This window comes from Microtus ochrogaster, chromosome 2 (assembly GCF_000317375.1).
Source record: "Microtus ochrogaster isolate Prairie Vole_2 chromosome 2, MicOch1.0, whole genome shotgun sequence".
Taxonomy (NCBI): Eukaryota; Metazoa; Chordata; class Mammalia; order Rodentia; family Cricetidae; genus Microtus; species Microtus ochrogaster.
In genome coordinates this window covers 60,991,886-60,998,109 of record NC_022010.1, presented here as the reverse complement: position 1 = coordinate 60,998,109, position 6,224 = coordinate 60,991,886, and the positions used below count along the sequence as shown (strand labels likewise).

The 6,224-nt window shown below is 44.1% G+C and overlaps 1 protein-coding gene across 7 annotated transcripts in view; it reads left to right on the top strand.

The window, feature by feature from the left end:
* Positions 1-6,224, top strand: part of Bbx (BBX, HMG-box containing) — a 248,788-nt gene that overhangs the window by 1,024 nt on the left and 241,540 nt on the right. For 6 of the 7 annotated variants that reach the window (XM_005345050.3, XM_026786253.1, XM_026786246.1 and 3 more), the window contains exon 2: positions 2,341-2,407. The gene's annotated coding sequence lies outside the window, so the exon portion shown is untranslated. Of the gene's footprint in view, positions 1-1,856; positions 1,876-2,340; positions 2,408-6,224 lie in introns of those variants that run through there. The other variant, XM_026786236.1, reaches the window with a different exon arrangement.

Below are 6,224 nucleotides of genomic sequence, written 5' to 3'. Positions count from 1 at the left end.
AGAGAGAGAGAGAGAGAGAGAGAGAGAGAGAGAGAGAGAGAGAGAGAGAGAGAGAAACGGGAGGGAAGAGAGGAGGGGGGAGAGGAGGAGGGAGGCTGTGTCAGGATTTTGCTTGAATGTGGGATTATGTTGTGTCAATAAGTTTAAGGTGGAGAGAGCGAGGCTGGGGGTGGTGGCGGTGGAGGGGAGGAGGAAGGCCTTGGCTGTTTAAAGACTCATTCTGAAGGTAAGTTATGGCATTGCATGGTCGCGATGACAGAAAACTTGCAGGTCCTTTATCCGGGGATGGGGTCGACGCCTCCAGAAAGAGCCTCCCCAACCCTCTGAAGCCACGCTCGTGTTACACTGTTATTTGCTGCGATCCGGGTCGCTAGTAAATTACAGAAATCCGACTGGAGGCTTCTTTTCCTCCTCCACCTCGCTCGCTCACTCACCCTCAGAAATGTATTATTATTATTTTATTTATTTTGGGGATATCGCATGAAACTTAACGTAACTGAGACCGAACCCGAGTCCTGTAATTTACAAGGACCCTGGATCCAGGAATCTGGAACACGTTTATGTGTGAAATACCCGCGATCATTTCTGCTAAATGAGGAAGGTAAAACGAAACGATGCAAAAAGCTAAGACACAACATGTACGACAGAGGGGGGGGGGAGAGGGAGAGACACAGACACAAGCTATTTTTTGCTTTCCTTTCTGTAGAAAGGAAAATAAAGCGTGCATTGCCCTTCCTTCCCTGTGTGTAGGGTCTAGTCAATATTTTAACTGTCTGAGGACAAATTAGCCCAGGTGGATCTTGTTGAAAAGTTTCGCGAGGTGGGGTGGAGGTGGGGGGTGCGAGGGGGGAGGTGGGTGGAGGTGGTGGGGGATGGGGACCGAGCTCGCTCTGCCTTGGCTAATGGTCATTGGCCTGGGGCTTTGAAACCATTGCCTGTCCTGCTAATGACACGTCCAGTTCTCGTCTACCGGCCGTGGACGCCGGGCTGCCGTACCTCGGGCTGGCTGGCGGGGACTGGGGTACTTTCCCTGCACGGGGAGGGGCGCTCTCGGCCATCCCTTGGGGCTGCCCACTCGTGGCGTGGGTTCCCCACGCGCGTCCTCTCTCCTGCGCGCCGCCGCCACCTCTGCTCGCGCGACTTTTGTAGGCAGCCTACGGCCAGGGGGCGCGGGGGTCCCCGGAGAGGACATCTCTGCGCGGCCACCCGGCGCCCGGCCCCACGCGCGCCACGCCGCGCGGTCCAAGCCTGGAATGGCAGCGCGGGGCCGGGCGGCGGCGGTGCCTCCCTGGGGGGCGGCAGAGGCAGCGGCGGCGGGATCTTCGCCGGGGCCCGCGGGAGGAGGAGGAACGGGAGGAGGAGGAACGGGAGGAGGAGGGGAAGGAGGAGGAAGAGGAGGCGAGGGAGGGAGGCGTCCCCCCCTCCCCAGACCGCCGCCAGTTCGAGCCGGCACGGGCTCAGGGACACCCCACTCGTTGCTCCTGCGTTGTGGAAAGGTGTTTAGCAGACTTTTACGCCCTGAGTGTGGGATTTACACTTCATTTTTTTCCTTCCCCCCTCTTCCCCAAAGCAAGATGGACTCTATTGCCTTTCTCTTTCTCGCTCTACCTCTGCCTCTGTCTTGTCAGCCTTTAAGATCGACATTTTGTACTAAGATGCAAACTTGATGGTGACCAGCAACAAAGCCTGGGTGGGATCCTTCCCTCCCTTTCTCCCTCAGCGTTTCCTAGCTTCCCCCACCCCGACCTCGCCGACCTGGTGGCCTGCGCTAGCTGTCGTGAGCTCTGGAGAATGTGTTTCCCCAGGTCGACTCCGATCTCCAGTCTCCGGATTGTGACCCAGCCAAGCTGTTGGGAGCTGGCTGTGGCCGCCCAGGTCTGCAGGTCTGAGGGCTGTGGTACCTGGAGCCGCTGCTGCCGTGGCTCCTCAGGCTGGCTGACTCCTGGGCACAGCAAGGCACGGAGGAGTGCCCATCGATCTTTACGATTTGGTTACTGGTGTATTTGCCCAGGGGGTGGTGATCACTTGTGCAAGTTGATGAATGATCGTGATGTAGGCTTTCCTGTTCAGAACGGACCAACTTTCTGCTTTGTACAGACAGGGAGTAGAAAGCAGGGTTCTGGGGAGACCCTGGAATGCCAGCTGGGCTGCCCCCACCGGCTTTGAATAAGCAAAGATGCTTTCCCTTTCTGCCCTTGCAGCACTCTCACGGAGGAGGGTAGAGACAGGCAAGGGGCTGCTGTGGAGCTGGAATCCTGGGTTTTGTGCCCTTCCTTCATAGAACTGTACTCTTGTAAAGCCTTCCCGTCCTGATGATGTGCCTTTATTTGTTACTTCTAGGTTACTATCATCTGACAAAGGCTCTGCTGCTGTTCATCTTCCTGTGGTCCTCCATTTACCTTCTTGGGTAAGTATGCACCCACGTGAGAGCGGGAAGTGGGTAGTGACAGAAGGGTCGTTATTAAACACTTATTGGGGTTATAATCCTCTCCTCTGCATCCTCCCCCCCCCCCACACCCGGGGAGCTTGTCTCACAGAGTTCCTCTCAGGCTTTACAGTTTAGCTGTAGGCTATTGCCAGTTCAAGGTAGTTTAAAGGCTTGTTTGCTTATCTGCCAAGTGTCACTTGAAAACTAATTATCAAATAGACATTTTAGTTGGTAATGAAGTTTTACACAGAGTTGAAGACCTAGTAAATTTGTCAGACAGTAGTGTAGAAGGCTTGTAATGTAGGAATGAACTTATTAAAAGCCCAAGGAAACACCATAAAGAAGACTTCTCTAATTATGTGATGCACTCACTTTTCCCCCCAATACTCATCTTTTGTGGTACATGAAACAGTTACTTTTACGTTAGGGTACTAGTAAATCTTTTATTTAATATATAAACGTGATTCAAAATTGATCCCAATTTCTGTAAAAATTTATGTAATGGGAGAAATTAGGAGCATTTTACTAGTCTCGTGCATAAAACAAACATATACTCTGAGATTTATTGTTAACTGCCATTTTCAGATATATGTCTCCCAAATCTCCAAAATGGAAAATTTGGCAAAATGTCTGGGGTACTAAGTGTCTGAAAAGTTTGTGAGAGATAGCAGTGCAGTGCAAACAGGATTCGCACAACATTTAAGAGCAACACAGTGTCTAGAAACTACAGAAAACCAATTAGCAAGTCAGCCCCTCTGCTGTAAAGGTATTAGAGTTGCTGTTGGTCTAAGAAAATTAGCTGTACTGAGTTTTATAAATTTTATAAATTTATGATAATACCATAGTGGATTTAGAAATTGTGTTTTGTCAATGAAAATGGGTTGGAGTCAGTTTTCCATAAAAGAAAACTTGAGATGCCTGTCTTGTTTCCTGATTGGCTGGTTGGGATGTTGTATAGATTAATAGATATGTTAGTGTTAAAAGGGATTAAGTTTGAAGATCAGGCTTACGTGGTGGTCTATAGCTAGTAACAAATACACTTGGACATTACTGGAGGGTTTAGGTAATGCGGGGGTTTAAGTAATTTAAATTTTATGTTTTTTTAAGTACTATAAATATTACACTAGCCCTCACCATTAGGTATTTCCTTCAATCAGAGCTCTCATTAAGTCACATATATAGTGGACCAACTGGAGTGGTTGTAGTCTGATTATTTTGTAAGGTGAATTTAATATGTACCAAAATATGTGGATTTTAGTATTGCCGATTTTTTTAGTGTTTCCTTTTCTCTACATGGCAATAGATTCATTTACACACAACACTACATTGTGTTCGCTGTGGTGAACATTTAATGTTACTTTTCCCTCTGGTAATGTATTTGACCAATTCAGAAACTTAATATGAGAATCAATATCAGAATAAAAGCAATCTGACCAGCTCTTGCATTTCTTTGAGATAGCAAATGGCTCCTTCATTAAAACAGTGTTTTAAAGGACTGTCTTTGAAGTCAGTAGAGTTATCGTGACAGTGTAAAACTGGTAGTGAGAGCTTTAAAAGTCACCTTGCGTTGTTTGCATCCACAATGTATTTGCTGGACATGAGGCTTTACTTATCAAAGTAAGAATTTAAAGAGCTTTCTGCTTCTGCATCATCTAGAGTTTCCAAACTTCTCTTATTTTTCATATCTCTATTAAATTCTGAAACTGAAGCTCTGATTTGCATTTCATAAAATGCCAGCTATTAAAAGGGTGGATTATCTCTGTTGTTTCATGGTGCTATGTCTTTGGAGTATTGGGGTGGTTTGAGGAAATCTTCCATTATAGACTTAGGTATCTTAAAAGCTTTACAATTTGAGACTTAATAAATCCATCTTGATCTTTGCATCTGATTAAAAAAAGTGTTAAGAGTTATGAGTTGATGAGATAGCTTTATTTTTAATATAGAAGGAACAATGATCCTGAAAATAATGTGTTATTTGGCAGCTAAACTAATAAAACCACATTTTCATTAAGATGTAAAATTTCCAATTATTATTCATTAGTTTGAAGGATGTACGTTTTCCTTACTTCATAAAGAACATAGGTGCCAGCAATGTCCACATCTTCACGTGAGTCTTGCTGTGAATATGTTTTATGTTAGAAATCTTTATTTGAAGTAATGAAGGATTCCTGCCACTATCTTTAAAAAAAAAAATCAACAACAACCAACTTTTGGGAACGTGTCCCTACAGATGTGCCTGCCTGCTTTTGCTGTACTGCAGGTAATGCCCACGTTTCTTCCTAGTGTCTCACTACTGTGCTGACTGTGTTTCTAGCTGTGCTAATCAGATTAATTTAGATGTACGGATCATCTGCAATGTGGGTCTCAGGGAGCTAAGTGTTAAGCAGATACTTAGCTCAAGAAAAAGGCACTTTTTTGAACTTGTACTTTGGCGTCCACTCAATCTTTAGCACCTTACCACCAAGGGCTGCTTTTAAAACAGGCTTGACTGATGTGGTGTCTCTCCTGTGCCTTGCATCAGATGTGCCTATATTTTTCAGTCATATCTGGGGGAAGCTAGACTTCGATTTCACGCAATATGCATAGTTGATCATTTTAACATTTCAGGAGTTATCGTTCCTTGGAATGCCAGGTGTATCATCTTAAAGCTGTCAAGATTTACCCAGAAAAATCCCCTATGTTAGTGGGGATCCTTATCATATCTTTCTTTTCAAAGAAAAAAATATGTGATAAATATTGAAACAAGTGCCGATTAAACAAGAACATGCTTAGGAAGGCAAGCCAGTAAGGAATTCTATCTAAAAACATAAATAGAAGATGAGAAAATGAGGGAAAGAAATCCTTAGCAGTTTAAATTCCATGGAGTATTTGATTCATCCCCAAGAATACATAGTTAAATTATACCAATCGGTTCAAGGATCTCGGTAAGTGAAATAGCTCTACATAGTGAGGAGGCTGGATGAAAAACAAAGGGAAAATAATTAAAAGAAGACTCAATACCGAAAATGTGGTTAAATAATTTTATGAGTAGTTATACAGAGACCTCAGAATGACTCTGGGGGTATAACAGAAACTCTTGGAATGGAATAACTAAGACCCTAAAAGTGACAGGAGGTTGTATTTTTTTTTTTTTGTAAAAGGAATATCAAAATTACTTAAAAGGAGATAGGAAGATTAAAAATAGTTAATACAAGCTGGACGGTGGTGGAGCACACCTGTAATCATGAGGCAAAGGCAGGAGGAGCTCAGAGTTCGAGGCTACTGTGATGTACAAAGCAAGTTCCAGGACAGCCAGGGTTACACAGAGAAGCCTTGCCTTGAAAAACTGAAAGGGAAAAAAAGTTAAAGCAGCCGTATTTCTTAAATTTCCTTGGCTGAGTTTTATGCAATATAATTGTACTTCCCAAATAGCATCTGAGAACTAAGCAGGTCTCTTGAGACAGTGTACGGTATCATCTGATATTTTATGTCTCTATGGAATCTTTATAAGTTGCGTTTGTTCTCAGCTGTTTTATTAAACAAAAACACCAAGTGTGACCCCCTAAACTTATTTTGGAACTTACTGTTTGAAAATACCAATCGTGAGTGCACGCTAAAAATGGAGGCTCTTTTACTATATATATATTCTGCTCTGGCGAGGCCACCCAGAAACTTAGATTTAAACCAATTCCGAAGGTGATTTTTGAAGTAGGTGGGAAATACTTTGAGAAACTCAGGCATAATGGACCAATGGCTAAAGACTGAGCAGGAGTCACCCTCTGCAATTGTGTTTTTTTTTTTTTTTTTTTTTTTCAAG